Source organism: Lampetra fluviatilis, chromosome 37 (genome assembly GCF_964198595.1).
Source record: "Lampetra fluviatilis chromosome 37, kcLamFluv1.1, whole genome shotgun sequence".
NCBI classification, from domain to species: Eukaryota; Metazoa; Chordata; class Hyperoartia; order Petromyzontiformes; family Petromyzontidae; genus Lampetra; species Lampetra fluviatilis.
Window position 1 is genome coordinate 193,945 of NC_136311.1, and position 21,804 is coordinate 215,748.

Below are 21,804 nucleotides of genomic sequence, written 5' to 3' on the forward strand. Positions count from 1 at the left end.
AGAGGATAAGTTGACTCATTCCGGCGATTCTGTATCTAGCAATGAATAGATCACGACTCATGATGGGTGATTCTGTATCACCCAGCAGTGGATAGACAATGACTGACATAGGCAGGTAGGTTGGAAATATCACAGTCAGTTAAGACTTTAGGGGTCGTCCATAAATGACGTCACGCGATTTTGGACGATTTTTTACCCCACCCCCCCCCGTCACACGGCGTCACAAAAAGTCAGACCCCCTCCTCAAATATGACGTCACAAAGCTATGCCCCCCCCCCAAAAAAAAAACATGCTTCAAATCGCTTTAAACTATTGTCATTGTAGTGCGTATTTAATGTGGCGCTGCACTCTGATGTTGTAGGAGAAAACATTTATAAAAAAAAGTCTATTTAATTAAGTAGAACGTGTTGTCTATATTTATTTAAAGTTGCGCATTTTAATGTGACGTCACATTTCTCAAACCCTCACCCCCCCATCATCACACATCGTCACAAATGTCTGACCCCCCCCCCAGGTGTGTGACGTCATTTATGGACGGCCCCTTACTTGGTTAATAACGTCCTTCCAATTGTTAAGTAGCATGATGACGTCATGGGGTAGTGGGATGACGTCATGTGACAGGGATTGTAAATGGGTACTTAAGGGGGACCCCGTGACCTGAGCAGGGTCGTTGCGGGAGCCCGGGTTATGTAGCGGCTGAGGAAGGTCTCTCCTGCTCGTGACCGGATGGAGTTGGCTGAACCCCCGTCCGGGTTTGACGAGTGGGAGAGCCATCAGGATAGCCGGGGGTAAGGCTCGAGAAAGTCCGTGAGAGCCGGCTAGTGAAAAGTGGGGTGTTGCTCTCACTCGGTCGGGCGGTGATGGGTGAACCCCCGTCCCGACTCGAGTGAGAGAGCCCAAGGGTAGGGACAAGCGTAGAGACGAGGTCAAAGGGAAGGACCGAGTGTAGTGTGCACCTACCACTGGTGTGAGTTAGTGTGATTATTAACAGTGTTAATAAACCGGCGTAAGCCCTTACAAGAAACTCCGAGTCCACGTGGTTCTACACCTCAATAACTAATGTCGGAAGTGACTGCAACTCTTCGTCGCCATGTCATAGTCGGCTGCGAAAAGGAAGAACCCACCTGTGGCGAGATTGGAGGACGAGGAGGGGCCCGCAACGTCCCCGGAGTCTAGGGCCCTGGTGATGCGCCCCATGGAGCCCGGCCAAGCTGCGCAGGGGGCGGAAGCGGCCATGGCCAGCCTCTCACCATCGCAGGAGAGCTGGACCCTCTTTCTCAACCAGTTCGGTCAACTGCTCCAGTCGATCGAGCATCTCACCTCCATTGTGTTGGAGGTGGGTGCCCAGTCACGCGCGCTCATCAACCTTTTTGAGCGGGATCAGCCGATTTCCATCATCGCGCCTCCCGCCTCTTTTGAATCGGGCGCTATTTTACCAACGGGTGCGATGCACCAGTTGGGCGCCATTGTTTCGCGGGACGCGACGCAACAGCCGGGCGCCATTTATTCCGCGACTCCGCAACCGGGCGCCATTTTCTCCGCGACTCCGCAACCGGCCGCCATTTTTTCCGCGACTCCACATCTGGCCGCCATTGTTGACGCTACTCAGCAATCGGGTATACATTATCGAACCGACGTTCAAAGCTTGGATACATGGTTTCTGATCGTTTGCCACCAAGGTCTGTGCTTACAATAACATTTTACCGTGAGCAGCCTTGTTTGAGGGGACCAACAACATTCCTTCCATGGTCGTTCCCCGGTCGAGTTGTTTTTTCAGATGCAAGGGAACGAGCATCTGTGCACCGGGTGGAATTTTGACAGTTTGGTTGGCCAGCACTAGGACTGATGCATTAGCCATGCGGAATTGAGTCGGCATTGACAAAAACACTATTCGGCAGCCCGACGGTAACTCAATTCAGTCTTGAGCCACAAGGATCTTCAGCGGTATTTTCCCTAGAAAATCGGTCCCTAACAGGCAGGGTACGGCTAGGGACGTTGAAATAAGTATCGGACCCATTAACCGAATATCACCTATGCAGACTGTTGCTGATATCTGGCCAATAATCCCTAAGGACTGTCCATTCGCGGCAAAACAGGGGATGTCAATGGGCTGAATGGTGCACGATTTGGGCGGAAAACAATAAATAATTTACTAATAGGGGTTTTCCCCTTTTTTCTGGAAACAAAACTGATACCTTTTGCAAGGAATCATGCTTACATTAACCACAATACTTGCAGTCAAATGCAAACAAAAAACAATACTCTGATAATTTATGCATTGTCTTTGAAACTGATTGGTCCACACCAGAGACAGCTTTCTTTGGAGCCTCGTCTCATATGGTGTTCAACCAGATGACGCCAAAAGGCGCACAGTTCCAAGACAACGCACTACCAGAGTAATGAGGGCTCGGGGTGAGCAGCTACATCATGGGACCTCCTTTGCCAGTACCAAAATATACCAATAGGGGTTTTCCCCTTTTTTCTGGAAACAAAACTGATACCTTTTGCAAGGAATCATGCTTACATTAACCACAATACTTGCAGTCAAATGCAAACAAAAAACAATACTCTGATAATTTACACTATGAGATCTCTTTTACCAGTGGCAAAATATAGTCGTAGGGTTTTACCCTTTTAAACTGGTACAAAACTGACACCTTTATTCAAGGCATCATGTTTGCAATAACCACAACACAAGTAGTCAAAAAAGCAAACAAAAAGAAGCAACTCTGATCATGATAATAATATGCACTGTCCTTGAAGTTGATTGGTCCACACCCGAGACGGCTTTCTTTAGAGCCTAGTCCCCATTGGTGTTGGACCAGATGACACCAGAAGGTGTACAACTCAAACACAGTGCAATATCAGAGTATTGAGAGCTCGGGGTAAGCATTTACACTATGAGATCTCTTTTACCAGTGGCAAAATATAGTCGTAGGTTTTTACCCTTTTAAACTGGTACAAAACTGAAACCTTTATTCAAGGCATCATGTTTACAATAACCACAACACAAGTAGTCAAAAAAGCAAACAAAAAGAAGCAACTCTGATAATGATAATAATATGCACTGTCCTTGAAGTTGATTGGTCCACACCCGAGACGGCTTTCTTTAGAGCCTAGTCCCCATTGGTGTTGGACCAGATGACACCAGAAGGCGTACAACTCAAACACAGTGCAATATCAGAGTATTGAGAGCTCGGCGTAAGCATTTACACTATGAGATCTCTTTTACCAGTGGCAAAATATAGTCGTAGGTTTTTACCCTTCTAAACTGGTACAAAACTGACACCTTTATTCAAGGCATCATGTTTGCAATAACCACAACACAAGTAGTCAAAAAAGCAAACAAAAAGAAGCAACTCTGATAATGATAATAATATGCACTGTCCTTGAAGTTGATTGGTCCACACCCGATACGGCCCTTCTTTAGAGCCTAGTCCCCATTGGTGTTGGACCAGATGACACCAGAAGGCGTACAACTCAGACACAATGCAATATCAGAGTATTGAGAGCTCGGGGTAAGCATTTACAATATGAGATCTCTTTTACCAGTGGCAAAATATAGTCATAGGTTTTTACCCTTTTAAACTGGTACAAAACTGACACCTTTATTCAAGGCATCATGTTTGCAATAACCACAACACAAGTCGTCAAAAAAGCAAACAAAAAGAAGCAACTCTGATAATGATAATAATATGCACTGTCCTTGAAGTTGATTGGTCCACACCCGAGACGGCATTCTTTAGAGCCTAGTCCCCATTGGTGTTGGACCAGATGACACCAGAAGGCGTACAACTCAAACACAATGCAATATCAGAGTATTGAGAGCTCGGGGTAAGCATTTACACTATGAGATCTCTTTTACCAGTGGCAAAATATAGTCGTAGGTTTTTACCCTTTTAAACTGGTACAAAACTGACACCTTTATTCAAGGCATCATGTTTGCAATAACCAATCAACTTCAAGGACAGTGCATATTATTATCATTATCAGAGTTGCTTCTTTTTGTTTGCTTTGTTGACTACTTGTATTGTGGTTATTGCAAACATGATGCCTTGAATAAAGGTGTCAGTTTTGTACCAGTTTAAAAGGGTAAAAACCTACGACTATATTTTGCCACTGGTAAAAGAGATCTCATAGTGTAAATGCTTACCCCGAGCTCTCAATACTCTGCATATCAAGGGTAACTTGATATGCAAATTATTTTGTCAAGGCGCTCTTCTTCCCCCCTCCAACTCAGCTTAAATATACGCTCCAAGCTTGGTGGTGTTTCATTCTTCACCTGAGGACGACGGCTGCTTGCGTTGTGGCCGAAACGTCGTGAGAATTATTTTTTTATCTTTTATTTTTATTATTTTATTACTTCGCTTCTACGTGACTTTACCGAAAGAACCAAGAAGATGAATCCTTGCAGTCACGAAAGCTTTAAATCGAAATTTAAACACGGCACAGCGAGGGACCTGGAGATTAACACCATCCCCGAAGCTGACACACCCCCAACCGAAATACGCGCCTCCACCTGACCAATGATGCCCATACTCTCTCCGTTTGCCGCAACACATGAATCGTAAACCGGTCGTACCCGCGACGGTGGAATGGACAGGAGATGGAATATCACGTCCGAGATGATAGTTGCGGACGTGCCCGAATCTACCAAAATCCGCACGTCGATCCCCTGTATCGAACCCGGCACGGTCGACGACCCAGTAGCGGCTGCGACCACCCTCCGTGCCAATTTCCGCCACTGTGTCAGCGAGCGACGTGGATCCCTTAGAGTCCCCCCGCTAGAACAGGCCCCCGGAACGCATACCGACGGTGATGCATGAGATGACAGGCCTTGCCGGGTGTCTGATGCGTTCCGACTTGCCTGACACGGTTGACTCTCCGGCATTGACATCGCGTCCTTGGCCGGGGACTCCGGCTGAAGAGGCGGGCGAGGGCGACTCCGACAGTCCCACGCGAAGTGTCCAAGACGCCGGCAGTGGTAACACGACGAGTCGGCCCGCCACCCGACCCCCCCCCGATCCCTCAGCGGTGGGCCGGAGCGCGACTCCGCTCCCCCTCGAGGAACCCACTGGGCCGCCGCTGCAGAGAGATCGCCAGGCCCCCTCTCGTCCGGCACGAAGACGGCCTTTGACGGAGTCCACCCAGCGGCGCCTCCCTCCACGGTCGGGCTCCCCGTCCAGGTGGTCACCTGTGCCCAACGGCGCAAGTTGAACTGCGCGTTGAGGCACTTGGCTGCCATCCGGGAGGTCAGCTGCTCATGGCCGCATATCGGCATCGGAATGCCCAAGTCCTTGGACAGCTCCAACATCTTACCCAGTATCAAGGGCTCCAACAAGTCGGGCTCCGTCTCTGGATACGTGGCCATGGCCAGCTCAAGCACAGTGCCCCGGAAAGCCACAGGCGATTCCTCGGGTGCCCGTTGCCTCTGGACGAATCTGCGGTGTGCGTCGTCCGGAGGCTCGTACGCTTCCGCCATTTTGACGAATGCCCCTTTCAGCGTCGCCTTCTTCGCGGCCTTGATGGAGCGGAAGAATTCCAAAAACTTGTCGTCCTGGAGCGTCGGCAGAACTTCCAAGGCCTCCGCATCCGTCCACTTGGTGGATCGGACGGCCGACTCAAAACGCCACGCAAATGCGCTCCAATCTCCTCCAATTGAGAATTCTTTAATCGTCGTCAGGCGATGGCTGCGAGTCCCCGAGCTGCTGTCTTCCGATGCAGGCGTCTCCTGCGGCGGCGACAAGATGGTGTCTTCCTGCCGTGGCAGCGACAAGATGGCAGCTTCCCGCCGTGGCGGCGACAAGATGGCGGCTTCCCGCCGCAGCGGCGACAAGATGGCGGCTTCCCGCCGTTCGTCCGCGACCACACACACCCAAGATGGTGGTGTCCTGCCGCGTGTGGGAGAGGGCGGGAAGCGTCGCAGAAGCCCCAATGGTGGACGGCTCGGCCCCAGAAGGCTCCCCACTTGAAGGCCCGCCGCGTGGCCGATCCGGCATCGTCGCTGGTGCGACCAGGGTAACTAAATCCAGCAGAACGACCCACAGCGAATCAAGCTGGACTGCCACGTGTCGCCAGCCATCGACGCAGACGGCCCGGTCGCCCCGACGACATCTTGTACTCCTGTCGTGTCGCTCGCCGCCACTTCGCACTCGCCTTCCATGGTCGGGACCGCCACCGCCAGAGGAAGGTCCTCTTCGTCTTCTGAAGATGGTGCCGGTATATTTTTTTTCTTGAGATGTTTCGACATCTCGTTCCACTTCTGACACCAGTGTAATAAAAGACTCCGTCAGGCGATGCTGGTCTCCGTTTGTCTTTTATTCAGGTTCTTCTCCGCAGCTTGGTGAGAAGGTGACAACAGTTGGTGCGATTATTCGCAAATGGAAGAAACACAAGAGAACTGTCAATCTCCCTCGGCCTGGGGCTCCATGCAAGATCTCACCTCGTGGAGTTGCAATGATTATGAGAACGGTGAGGAATCAGCCCAGAACTACACGGGAGGATATTGTCAATGATCTCAAGGCAGCTGGGACCATAGTCACCAAGAAAACAGTTGGTAGCACACTACGCCATGAAGGACTGAAATCCTGCAGCGTCCGCAAGGTCCCCCTGCTCAAGAAAGCACATATACATGCCCGTCTGAAGTTTGCCAATTAACATTTGAATGATTCAGAGGACAACTGGGTGAAGTGAAAGTGTTGTGGTCAGATGAGACCAAAATGGAGCTCTTTGGCATCAACTCAACTCGCCGTGTTTGGAGGAGGAGGAATCCTGCCTATGACCCCAAGAACACCATCCCCACCATCAAACATGGAGTTGGAAACATTATGCTTTGGGGGTGTTTTTCTGCTAAGGGGACAGGACAACTTCACCGCATCAAAGGGACGATGGACGGGGCCATGTAACGTCAAATCTTGGGTGAGAACCTCCTTCCCTCAGCCAGGGCATTGAAAATGGGTCGTGGTTGGGTATTCCAGCATGACAATGACCCAAAACACACGGCCAAGGCGACAAAGGAGTGGCTCAAGAGGAAGCACATTAAGGTCCTGGAGCGGCCTAGCCAGTCTCCAGACCTTAATCCCATAGAAAATCTGTGGAGGGAGTTGAAGGTTTGAGTTGCCAAATGTCAGCCTCGAAACCTTAATGACTTGGAGAAGATCTGCAAAGAGGAGTGGGACAAAATCCCTCCTGAGATGTGTGCAAACCTGGTGGCAAACTACAAGAAACGTCTGACCTCTGTGATTGCCAACAAGGGTTTTGTCACCAAGTACTAAGTCATGTTTTGCAGAGGGGTCAAATACTTATTTCCCTCATTAAAATGCAAATCAATTTATAACATTTTTGACATGCGTTTATCTGGATTTTGTTGTTATTCTGTCTCTCACTGTTCAAATAAACTTACCATTAAAATTATAGACTGATCATTTCTTTGTCAGTGGGCAAACGTACAAAATCAGCAGGGGATCAAATACTTTTTTCTCTCACTGTACATAGTTTAGTCCTCATTCATTGTCTTCTTGGCGTTTCTTGGCTTGCCAAGAAGCATCTCTCGTCACTGTCCAGCAATAGTCTGCAAGCATTGATGAGCTCCGCTTGCCCTGATAGCGTTTCTTCATTGTTGCAATGCCCTGGTGAAATCACTCGCCATGCTCGTCGCTTACTGCTCCACAGTTCGGTGGGAAAAAAATCTGGATGAGAGTGCAAAAAATGTATCTTTAGTGACATGTTTCAACCAAGGCTTTTGTATGCCTTGAGGAGGTTTCCCACCAACTTCCTGTAGTTGTCTGCCTTGTTTCCGATAAAATTTGTTGTCACTAACTGGAAGGCTTTCCATGCCGTATTTTCCTTGCCACGCAGTGAACTGTCAAATGCATCATCTCGAAGAAGTTCACGAATCTTTCATCAGACCCAGCTTGATGTGTAAGGGTGGTAACAAATTAAATTAAATAATAGAATACGACGTTTCGATTGCAACACAAGCAATCATCATCAGGTATAATGAAATAGCGACATAAAATCTAACCAGAAAACTATAGACAGACATATTAGCAGACAGATATCACCAAGATACATAGCGAGAGCAACACAGGTAACAGAGAGGGGTGATCGTCTCTGTGTGGTGGCCTTAAATAGACAGAGGGGGGGGCGGAGGCAGAGAGAGGGAGGAGGGTTAGAGAAAAAATTAGCATATCAATGAGTGGTCAACAGACGTGGTGCTGCGAATGCGATGGCACGGCAAGCAAGCCTGAAAATCAGGAGAAGGACACACTAAAATTAAATAACCTAGTAAAATATCGAAATGTAATGTAATACAACACAGAGGGTCGGTCAACACACAATTAACGCATAGCCTGGTTGATTACGTATTTCAAAGATTGCTAAGTTAGAATTTAAGTGTGAACAATCTAAAGAGAGGACACAGGCAGAGAAAACAAGTCGCCAGAGAGAGAGAAAAAAGATAAGCTTAAAACTTCCCCGTAGAAGTGGTTCAATCTTAATTTTAGAATTTTCGTGACTGCAGGAATTATTATTTGTTTCTTTCGGTTAAGTCACGTCTAAAGATAAAATAATAAATTAAATTAAATAATAGAATACGACGTTTCGATTGCAACACAAGCAATCATCATCAGGTATAATGAAATAGCGACATAAAATCTAACCAGAAAACTATAGACAGACATATTAGCAGACAGATATCACCAAGATACATAGCGAGAGCAACACAGGTAACAGAGAGGGGTGATCGTCTCTGTGTGGTGGCCTTAAATAGACAGAGGGGGGAGAGAGAGGGAGGAGGGTTAGAGAAAAAATTAGCATATCAATGAGTGGTCAACAGACGTGGTGCTGCGAATGCGATGGCACGGCAAGCAAGCCTGAAAATCAGGAGAAGGACACACTAAAATTAAATAACCTAGTAAAATATCGAAATGTAATGTAATACAACACAGAGGGTCGGTCAACACACAATTAACGCATAGCCTGGTTACCTGTGTTGCTCTCGCTATGTATCTTGGTGATATCTGTCTGCTAATATGTCTGTCTATAGTTTTCTGGTTAGATTTTATGTCGCTATTTCATTATACCTGATGATGATTGCTTGTGTTGCAATCGAAACGTCGTATTCTATTATTTAATTTAATTTATTATTTTATCTTTAGACGTGACTTAACCGAAAGAAACAAATAATAATTCCTGCAGTCACGAAAGTTCTAAAATTAAGATTGAACCACTTCTACGGGGAAGTTTTAAGCTTATCTTTTTTCTCTCTCTCTGGCGACTTGTTTTCTCTGCCTGTGTCCTCTCTTTAGATTGTTCACACTTAAATTCTAACTTAGCAATCTTTGAAATACGTAATCAACCAGGCTATGCGTTAATTGTGTGTTGACCGACCCTCTGTGTTGTATTACATTACATTTCGATATTTTACTAGGTTATTTAATTTTAGTGTTTCCTTCTCCTGATTTTCAGGCTTGCTTGCCGTGCCATCGCATTCGCAGCACCACGTCTGTTGACCACTCATTGATATGCTAATTTTTTCTCTAACCCTCCTCCCTCTCTCTGCCTCCGCCCCCCCTCTGTCTATTTAAGGCCACCACACAGAGACGATCACCCCTCTCTGTTACCTGTGTTGCTCTCGCTATGTATCTTGGTGATATCTGTCTGCTAATATGTCTGTCTATAGTTTTCTGGTTAGATTTTATGTCGCTATTTCATTATACCTGATGATGATTGCTTGTGTTGCAATCGAAACGTCGTATTCTATTATTTAATTTAATTTATTATTTTATCTTTAGACGTGACTTAACCGAAAGAAACAAATAATAATTCCTGCAGTCACGAAAATTCTAAAATTAAGATTGGTGGTAACAAAATCCACCAATAACTGTCGGAGTGGCTATTCTATCTTGATGTTGTGGGAATCTCTCGCACGACTATCCCAATCGCAGAGAAAACAGCAGTACTTTGTTTATCCATTCTGCAGACCAAGCAAGAGAGCAACAACCTTCAAATCACAACAAAGCTGACACTAATTCAAATCTAGAATTAATGTTGGTCATAGTTTATACACCTCAAAAGTAGTTTCATGTTGTCATAGGTTTCATTTATATGGACTGCATGACCAACTGGAATTGATGGCAAAACATTGCCATAATGAAGCATAACAGCTTTAAGACTAATCTTCTATGAATCAATGAACAGTCTCCACTCATCTGGATCATTAACGATGTTGAGGGCTGCCATCACACCGTCGATGTTGTTGCAGGCTACAAGATCACCTTCCATTAAGAAGAATGGGACAAGATCCTTTTGACAGTCACGGAACATGGAAACCCTAACATCACCTGCCAGGAGATTCCACTGCTGCAGCCTGGAGCCCAACAGCTCTGCCTTACTCTTGGGTAGTTCAAAATCCCTGGCAAGGTCCTTCAGTTCACCTTGTGTTATGAGGTGTGATAATTGGTTTTTTACCCTTCTATCTGGCAACAAAACTGACACCTTTTTACAAGGAGTCATGTTTGCATAGACCACAATACCTGCAGTCATAATACAAACAAAAGACATAACTCTGATAATGTGCACTGTCCTTGAAGATGATTGGTCCACACCCGAGACAGCTTTCCTTAGAGCCTAGTCTCACATGGGTTGGACCAGATGACGCCAAAAGGCGCCTTTTGGTTGGACCAGATGACGCCAAAAGGCTTAATACAATGTACAAAGTAATATATAGTATCGTAATTGTATAGTAAACATATAGCAGTGTGATACACATTAGGGTGGGTAGAATAATACATAGTGTTATATTAAAATGTATAAGGTATAGGGTGGTTTATAGCAATACAGTATATAATTTAATGTTGGGTTTGTCTATGGCAGTATATTGTACGGTGTAGACTCGTGTGATGTAAGAGAATAAAGTTTAGATGGAAGCATATTATATAATTTTTACGACGTAGAATTGTAATGTATTACTTACTGTTAGTAACTCAGCTTATTGTAGAGTATAGTAAGTATACTGATGATGCTATGTAGTTTATACTTTAGTTGTTTATGTAGTTTATACTTTAGTTTTTTACGTGGTTGTTTAGTAACTGCAGCTGCATAATGCACGGGCATAATATTAATTTAAAACCCCCCCGCCCACCTCCTACGCATTTTCCATATGCTAAATTCCTCTTGATATGCAAATTATTTTGTCAAGGCGCTCTTCTTCCCACCTCCCCCCCTCCAACCCAGCTTAAATATACGCTCCAAGCTTGGTGGTGTTTCATTCTTCACCTGAGGACGGCTGCTTGCGTTGTGGCCGAAACGTCGTGAGAATTATTTTATTATGTTTTATTTTTATTATTTTATTACTTCCCTTCTACGTGACTTTACCGAAAGAACCAAGAAGATACGAGGCATCTCTGCTCACTTTGGCTAAACAAAAATGTGTCCCTTTGCAAAATCAAACACTGACAAATAAGAGAGCACGACACTGTATGATTTCTAGAGCTGATATAGGGCAATTTGTTCAGCAGAGAGATATAAGCCGAGTTATGATTGCATCATCCATGACTTATAGGAATAACATGATGCAATTAATATCATATATGATGCAATACCAGGTTCAGATTGCATTATCCATTGTTTTGCTCAAAATCAAATACTGTCCAAACCCAGTTATATATTTATTCATAGATCCAGTCAAATATGTATTTTAGCCATTTCTGATTTAAATTGAGATCCCTTCCCTTTATAACTCACTTATCCTCCGCCATTCTCAAATCAAGGGTCGTATATACTGACCCAGTAGCATATCTTGAAAACTAGATCCAATCAACAATTTTAAGCATAATTTTCATTCTTTGTGACCCAGAATGATTAAAGTTGGACTACATTTACTTCGGAAGCATTTTGGCTGGAGACCAGTTTTTCCGGTGCTCTCCCACACTCCACGAATGAATCCTGGATTTTGGTCTTGCATAAACCGGGCTCTCCAGCAGAGGTATTAGGTAACTACAGGCCCATATCACTTTTGAACGCAAACTACAAACTCCTTGCCAAGATTCTCGCAAATAGACTGGAGAGGGCCCTTCTGATTATCATTGGCAAAGCACAGATGGGTTTTGTCAGGAAGAGAGACTCTGCTGGTCATATGAAGATCCTGGTCAATGCTGTAAAAATAGCCACATGTAGTTACCCTAGATGGTGAAAAAGCGTTTTACAGGGTGGAGTGGCCCTTCCTATTCTGGGTTATGGAACAATTTGGCATCCCTTATTCTTTCACTGACAAATGTAGACTCCTATATGCTAACCCCTCGGCGACAGTAGTCAAGAACGGCTTAGTATCCTCAAAGTTTCCGCTAAGTAAAGGCATAAGGCAGGGTTGCCCTCTTCCCCCACTACTTTTTACCCTGGCAATGGAGCCCTTCGCTGGGTGTATCCAGAGCAGCCAGCATATCTCAGGAGTAAGTTGTGGAGCAGTGGAGAATAAAATGTAATTGTACGCTGATGATGTCTTCATTACCTTCACAGATTCGGAGGCTTCAATCCCCACTATTCTGGCTCTGGTGGGAGAGTACGGAAGGACATCGGGATACAAGCTGAATGTAACTAAATCAGAACTGATGCCCCTGTCCCCTTCCTCCCCAAAACTCCCAGATGGTGTGTTGCTTTTTAAGTGGTGCCCAATCCATATCAAATACCTGGGTGTGACAATCTCTTCTTCTCTAACATCGCTTTCCTGGAAGAATCCCCCCCCCCCCGCCTTGCTCGAATATATAGTTCACCTCACTTGCGGCATGGACAATTGTCCCCCTTTCTCTCCACAACATCCCATCTGGTGAAAATGATGGTTCTCCCAAAACTCTTATAACACTTAAGAATAATTCCTTCCCTGATGCCAAGACCCTTCTTTAAAAATCTACGGTCACATTTCCTCCTTCGTCTGAAACCATAAACTTGCAAAGATAAACTATCACTCCCTTACCCTGCCTGTGAGGGAAGGTGGCCTGACTCTCCCAGGTTTGTTACAAAGACATAAAGCATCCGCCCTCTACATTCCCACCGTCACCTATGGTCTTGGGCTTTGGGTCATTACCGAAAGGATGAGATCGCGGGTATAAGGGGCTGGAATGAGGTTTATCTGCAGGGTTGCAGAGAAACCTCATTCACTCTCCGTGATCGAGTAATGAGCTCAGTAATCCGGGAGAGCCTCAGAGACGCTACTCCTCCTTATCGAGAGGAACCAGTTGAGGTGGTTCAGGCACCTAGTAAGGATGCCCCCCCAATAGATTCACCCTGGGATTCTACCGGGCACGTCCCACTGGGCGAAGACCTCGGGGCCGGCCCAGGTTACGCTGGCGGGACAATGTCGCTCGGCTGGCCTGGGAACGCCTGAAAAGTCCCCAGGAAGAGCGAGAGTCTGTCGCCAGGGAAAGGGAGGTCCGGACCGCCCGACTCAACAAGGAGATTGACAAAAGGAACGAACGGATATATGGAAATCATATTCTGATAAAAAAAGTGTTAATATGTAACTAGATTTAGACCCTCATTTGGAACAACCCTGTGGGGTCTGAAACTAAACGGTGCATCAAAACACCAGCATGAATTACTGCAAACCTTCAATAGTACTGCTATGAAGACCACCCTCGCAAATTTGAAAGCTCAACTTTCCTCATAGAAGCAGTGGCATCACACCCTCTTCACCCTCACAAGAACGGATCATTAAAGCTAAAACGCACTCGCAAAACGAGAGTTTGTGGCCAGATGGTCCTCAGTCTTCCTGAATCCGGCATGAAGGTGCGCATGGTGGGAGGTCGGGGGGAGGGGACGAGCGTTCGAGGTATTACCCCACAGATAGACATGAGGTAAGGGGCCGTCCATAAATGACGTCAATTTTATGTGACGTCACATTTCTCAACCCCCCCCCTTCTTCACACATCGTCACGAATGTCTAACCCCCCCCCCCCCCCAAGGTGCGTGACGTCATTTATGGACGCCCCTAATCACACAGCGGGATTCATATCGACGATAAATTCACTTGGCGCGTGTCGATTGCTTTATTTGGTAGACCTTAATTCTAGATTTGAAGCTTTCGTGACTGCAAGGAATCATCTTCTTAGGTTTTTTCGGTAAAGTCACGTAGGTAAAACATCAAAATGAATGAAAATCAAATAAAATCAAATAAAAAATCACGACGTTTCGGAGGCAACACAAGTCTCCGTCATCAGGTGGGACCGTCACAGCCAGATTAGCTGCATCAAGTGAGGCAATGATTCAAGATGTAATCCCTTAAAAGCGAGTTGAGGGGGGGAGGAGAGGGAGGGGGGAGCTCATCAGACTATGGTAGCCAATGAATGGAACGTATCGGGAGGGAGGGGGGGCGAGGCCAAAAGGGTGGGCGACGGCGTGCAAGCGATTGTGCGCAAGCGGCTAATTACTGCACACGCCAACACAATGGAGCGATTATGCGCAAGCGGCCAACTGCCGCACACGCCAACACAATGGGCAGAGAGGGGGAGGGGAAGCTCTAATACACATGATAGACAAAAGAACGAAAATGCCCATGTTAATACCAATGCTGGCTGAACAATGAAGAGAGTACTGTTAAAAAATAACTGGGGATGTTAACACTCGGTAAAGTAAAGTAAAATAGTGCCTGTCAGATAAGATGGTCCAAAAAATTGTAATTAAGTCTTTTTTGCGTGGTTGATAACATCTTTCCAATGATTACTAAGTTTGTACCCATCATCACGGTTGAAATTATGTCTGTGTTTGTATATTTGTATGGCTTCGTGTACAAACCTTTGATGGTAGCCGGGAGGTTTGCAGAGAACCTTGGTCTCGGAAAAGACAATTTCATGAGAGCCCACCGAGTTGTAGCAATGATCGGCAACGGCAGAAGAATCAGTTCTGCCGTGTTTCAGATCTGACTTGTGCTCACGGACACGATCAGAAACATGACGTTTCGTTTCTCCAATGTAGCAATCACCACAAATGCAACTCAATTTGTAGACTCCAGGATACTGTAAGTCAGGAACGACATCCTTCACAGATGGAATCAGATCACGGATTTTATGCACTGTACTGAATCGGACTTGGATCTTATGTTTGTTTAGAATTTTGGAGATCTTTTTGGTCACGCCAGCTATGTATGGTAACGTGATGGTTTTGGTCGGAGTTTCATGTGGCTGTTTCTGTGTGGTGGGAGAGACAGCTTGGCTGATAGTACGGTCAGAGTATCCGTTCATCCTGAGGGCCCGATGTACATGTCTTAATTCACCAGTCAGGTGGTGTTTGTCAGAAATGCCATGGGCTCTGTGGTATAGCGTTTTGATGAGAGAATTCTTTTGAGATGGGTGGTGGTGGGAATCCGGTTTCAAGTAGGAATCTGTGTGGGTGGCTTTTCTGTAGACAGAATGTCCCAAGGATCCGTCAGGCCTCCTCTCAAACAGAATATCCAAGAATGGTAGTTTACCGTCTTTCTCCACTTCCATGGTGAATCTGATGGATGGGTGTCTGGAATTGATGTGGTCCAAGAAGTGGTTCAATGCTGGGAGGCCATGTGGCCAGATGACGAAAGTGTCATCCACATACCTCTTCCACAGGGAAGGACGTAGGGTGGATGTCTGGATGGCGTCTGATTCAAACTTTTCCATGAACATGTTGGCTATAACTGGTGACAAAGGGGAGCCCATAGGGGTACCCTCATTCTGTTTGTAGAAGGTGCCATTCCAGGTAAAATAGGTGTTGGTGAGGCAATGCCTAACCAGCGCAGGTGCATCAGAATTCAATCCATGTTGGACTAAGTCCTCAATTATTGTTAGGGTGTCCGGTACTGGGACTTTGGTAAACAAAGATACTACATCAAAGCTGACGAGGATGTCATCAGGAGATAGTACCATGTCCTTAACCATAGAGACTAATTGGGTTGAGTTGAGTACTGCCGAAGAGGTCTTGCCTGTGAAAGGGAGCAGAGTATCTGATAGAAAACGGGCTAGTTTGTACGTAGGAGAGTTTATCGTCGACACAATGGGTCGTAGCGGGGTGCCTTCCTTATGGATTTTGGGAAGACCATAGAGTCTGGGAGGTCTTGCAGCCGATGGTTTTAGAGAGGGACGTTTGCTTGGTTCGATTAGGGAAGTCGAACTCGTGATGATACTGTTGGTTTTCGTCGTTAGGCTTTTAGTGGGATCGTTTTTAATTTTGGAGTAACTCCCATCATTAAGAAGGTCCAGGATTTTGTTGTTGTATGAATCTTTATCCATGATGACCGTAGCATTGCCCTTGTCTGCCGAGAGGATGACAATATCATCTCTCTTTTTTAGGTCTGCGAGTTCAGAGCGTTCGTTTTTGCTGATGTTACTAGTGGGTTTCTTAGCATTCTTAAGAATCGTAGCTATTTCAGCTCTTGCTACATCCGCATGGATGTGTCCTATGCCTCTGAGGGCTACATTAATCTGGGAAATCATATCCTCTACTGGTATATATTTAGGGGTGACGGCGAAATTTAGTCCCTTGGCCAGTACCGTTTTTAGAGTGTCAGAAATTGGGATGTTACTCTGATTAATCACGGTCTTGTTAACATCCAGCTTTGCGATGTGTGGCTCTGGTTTCTTCTTAGATAGGAGGTTGAATTTGGAAATCAGGTTAGCTTTGCATTTGGCTGACATTGAGTCAGCAGAAGCAGAAGTCATGTTATCAACGTGGTTCCAATCAGAAGGTGACATTTTTTGTGTTAACATTAAATGTGTTTGTAAGAGAGTCTTTTACAAACACATTTAATGTTAACACAAAAAATGTCACCTTCTGATTGGAACCACGTTGATAACATGACTTCTGCTTCTGCTGACTCAATGTCAGCCAAATGCAAAGCTAACCTGATTTCCAAATTCAACCTCCTATCTAAGAAGAAACCAGAGCCACACATCGCAAAGCTGGATGTTAACAAGACCGTGATTAATCAGAGTAACATCCCAATTTCTGACACTCTAAAAACGGTACTGGCCAAGGGACTAAATTTCGCCGTCACCCCTAAATATATACCAGTAGAGGATATGATTTCCCAGATTGATGTAGCCCTCAGAGGCATAGGACACATCCATGCGGATGTAGCAAGAGCTGAAATAGCTACGATTCTTAAGAATGCTAAGAAACCCACTAGTAACATCAGCAAAAACGAACGCTCTGAACTCGCAGACCTAAAAAAGAGAGATGATATAGTCATCCTCTCGGCAGACAAGGGCAATGCTACGGTCATCATGGATAAAGATTCATACAACAACAAAATCCTGGACCTTCTTAATGATGGGAGTTACTCCAAAATTAAAAACGATCCCACTAAAAGCCTAACGACGAAAACCAACAGTATCATCACGAGTTCGACTTCCCTAATCGAACCAAGCAAACGTCCCTCTCTAAAACCATCGGCTGCAAGACCTCCCAGACTCTATGGTCTTCCCAAAATCCATAAGGAAGGCACCCCGCTACGACCCATTGTGTCGACGATAAACTCTCCTACGTACAAACTAGCCCGTTTTCTATCAGATACTCTGCTCCCTTTCACAGGCAAGACCTCTTCGGCAGTACTCAACTCAACCCAATTAGTCTCTATGGTTAAGGACATGGTACTATCTCCTGATGACATCCTCGTCAGCTTTGATGTAGTATCTTTGTTTACCAAAGTCCCAGTACCGGACACCCTAACAATAATTGAGGACTTAGTCCAACATGGATTGAATTCTGATGCACCTGCGCTGGTTAGGCATTGCCTCACCAACACCTATTTTACCTGGAATGGCACCTTCTACAAACAGAATGAGGGTACCCCTATGGGCTCCCCTTTGTCACCAGTTATAGCCAACATGTTCATGGAAAAGTTTGAATCAGACGCCATCCAGACATCCACCCTACGTCCTTCCCTGTGGAAGAGGTATGTGGATGACACTTTCGTCATCTGGCCACATGGCCTCCCAGCATTGAACCACTTCTTGGACCACATCAATTCCAGACACCCATCCATCAGATTCACCATGGAAGTGGAGAAAGACGGTAAACTACCATTCTTGGATATTCTGTTTGAGAGGAGGCCTGACGGATCCTTGGGACATTCTGTCTACAGAAAAGCCACCCACACAGATTCCTACTTGAAACCGGATTCCCACCACCACCCATCTCAAAAGAATTCTCTCATCAAAACGCTATACCACAGAGCTCATGGCATTTCTGACAAACACCACCTGACTGGTGAATTAAGACATGTACATCGGGCCCTCAGGATGAACGGATACTCTGACCGTACTATCAGCCAAGCTGTCTCTCCCACCACACAGAAACAGCCACATGAAACTCCGACCAAAACCATCACGTTACCATACTTAGCTGGCGTGACCAAAAAGATCTCCAAAATTCTAAACAAACATAAGATCCAAGTCCGATTCAGTACAGTGCATAAAATCCGTGATCTGATTCCATCTGTGAAGGATGTCGTTCCTGACTTACAGTATCCTGGAGTCTACAAATTGAGTTGCATTTGTGGTGATTGCTACATTGGAGAAACGAAACGTCATGTTTCTGATCGTGTCCGTGAGCACAAGTCAGATCTGAAACACGGCAGAACTGATTCTTCTGCCGTTGCCGATCATTGCTACAACTCGGTGGGCTCTCATGAAATTGTCTTTTCCGAGACCAAGGTTCTCTGCAAACCTCCCGGCTACCATCAAAGGTTTGTACACGAAGCCATACAAATATACAAACACAGACATAATTTCAACCGTGATGATGGGTACAAACTTAGTAATCATTGGAAAGATGTTATCAACCACGCAAAAAAAGACTTAATTACAATTTTTTGGACCATCTTATCTGACAGGCACTATTTTACTTTACTTTACCGAGTGTTAACATCCCCAGTTATTTTTTAACAGTACTCTCTTCATTGTTCAGCCAGCATTGGTATTAACATGGGCATTTTCGTTCTTTTGTCTATCATGTGTATTAGAGCTTCCCCTCCCCCTCTCTGCCCATTGTGTTGGCGTGTGCGGCAGTTGGCCGCTTGCGCATAATCGCTCCATTGTGTTGGCGTGTGCAGTAATTAGCCGCTTGCGCACAATCGCTTGCACGCCGTCGCCCACATTTTTGGCCTCGCCCCCCCCTCCCTCCCGATACGTTCCATTCATTGGCTACCATAGTCTGATGAGCTCCCCCCTCCCTCTCCTCCCCCCCTCAACTCGCTTTTAAGGGATTACATCTTGAATCATTGCCTCACTTGATGCAGCTAATCTGGCTGTGACGGTCCCAGCTGATGACGGAGACTTGTGTTGCCTCCGAAACGTCGTGATTTTTTATTTTATTTTATTTTCATTCATTTTGATGTTTTACCTACGTGTTTTTTCCGAAAAAACCTAAGAAGTTGGTAGACCTTGTTTTTGTACACTTCCCCCTCCCCCACTCTTTTCTCCCCCTTATTTTTGCTCATTTTCCCTTCCATTTCCATTATGAAAAGTCCATGCTCCTGCTCGCAGTTCTTACGCAAGTGGGGTGGTGAACACATTTTCTCTCCCTTTCCCCCCAACCCGAGAGCAGCGTTTTATGCTTAAACCCACGGGTATTGTGTCCCCTTCCGTTTGTATTGCTCGTGCTCTGTACCGGGCTCTTTTCAGAATAAAAACAACAATAAAAAAAGAGCTCAGAGCGCAAGTGAAGCCCAGTTAAAACTTTATGAGATTGCACTCCATCACCAGCTCTGTGCGCTGGCTTAATCAGTAATACTGTACACTTGGCATGTTGGATTCACCTAAAGTGCAGACTGTCATTGTGTACCGGTCTACAATATGGACTGTCAGTGTATAGTCTATGTGGACTGTGTTTCCAGTATATAATGTGGATTGTGTATACAGTCTATAATGTGGATTGTCAGTAGAAAAAAAATCTACATTGCGCCCTGTTAGTTTATAATCACTGTGGACTTCCAGAGTATACAGTCTATAATGTGGACTGTCTGTGCTCGCGCCAAGGGCCGGTCACGCGCTCCACACCAGGCGCCACGCGCTCCACCAGCATCGCGGCACCGCTCAGAGGGTCCACGACGGCCTGCACGTGCACCACAGCCGAGGTCTGCGCGCCTCGCGAATCTGAAAAACACAGGCGTCTGTCTGTCAGCACGAGCGGCGGCGATGCCTTCTGTCATTGCACGTTGAGTCGTGTATGGAAATCGGCGGGCTGAAACGCGAGCTTCTGTCAGCACTGGTGGGAAGACCTGTCAGCCAGCAGCATGCCTATGGGTGAGTCTATGGCTCACAGAGACATCCCATTGATTCGCATAGACACCCATCAATTCACTCAGGACACAGACTCTCAGAGACCCTCAGACTAACATAGGACTGAAATAGACTCCCACAGGAACCCAGACACTCACACAGCAACAAAAGCAGAAACAGAAGCGTCAGTGGCAACAGCAAATAACAGAAGCAATAACTGCAACAACAATAGCAACAATAGCAACCTTGCGATGGCAACACTGCGACTTCTGCTGCTGTTGTCCAGCTGCTTCCGGCCGGGTCCTGAACTTGCGGGACTCTGGTTGAGCGAACCGAACGGTCTGGTCAAGCAATGCCTATCCTCTTCTCTGGAGAATGGGGGGGGGGGGGCATACCAGTAATTTCCCTTGGCTTGGATCGACGAACCAATTGTATCTGACCCAAATGTCGCCGATACTGTGGTGGGACTCACTAGCGGACTTGTCCCAGCATCCAATGGGAGTGCTGATCTGCCGACCTTCTGGTTCAAACTGCTCGAGTTCCACACTGACTGTGCTACGATCCGCTGTGGAAATACAAACCCCGAACCGACTTTGTTCGTCACTCGTTGCAATGCCTCGCACACTTTTGTGCTGCAGGTCTCGTCAGTTCGACTCCTCTAGATTCAGCTCGGGGTAAGCATTTACACTATGAAATCTCTTTTACCAGTGCCAAAATATAGTCGTAGGTTTTTACCCTTCTAAACTGGTACAAAACTGACACCTTTATTCAAGGCATCATGTTTGCAATAACCAATCAACTTCAAGGACAGTGCATATTATTATCATTATCAGAGTTGATTCTTTTTGTTTGCTTTTTTGACTACTTGTGTTGTGGTTATTGCAAACATGATGCCTTGAATAAAGGTGTCAGTTTTGTACCAGTTTAAAAGGGTAAAATCCTACGACTATATTTTGCCACTGGTAAAAGAGATCTCATAGTGTAAATGCTTACCCCGAGCTCTCAATACTCTGCATATCAAGGGTAACTTGATATGCAAATTATTTTGTCAAGGCGCTCTTCTTCCCCCCTCCAACCCAGCTTAAATATACGCTCCAAGCTTGGTGGTGTTTCATTCTTCACCTGAGGACGACGGCTGCTTGCGTTGTGGCCGAAACGTCGTGAGAATTATTTTTTTATCTTTTATTTTTATTATTTTATTACTTCGCTTCTACGTGACTTTACCGAAAGAACCAAGAAGATGAATCCTTGCAGTCACAAAAGCTTTAAATCGAAATTTAAACACGGCACAGCGAGGGACCTGGAGATTAACACCATCCCCGAAGCTGACACACCCCCAACCGAAATACGCGCCTCCACCTGACCAACGATGCCCATACTCTCTCCGTTTGCCGCAACACATGAATCGTAAACCGGTCATACCCGCGACGGCGGAATGGACGGGAGATGGAATATCACGTCCGAGATGATAGTTGTGGACGTGCCCGAATCTACCAAAATCCGCACGTCGATCCCCTGTATCGAACCCGGCACGGTCGACGACCCAGTAGCGGCTGCGACCACC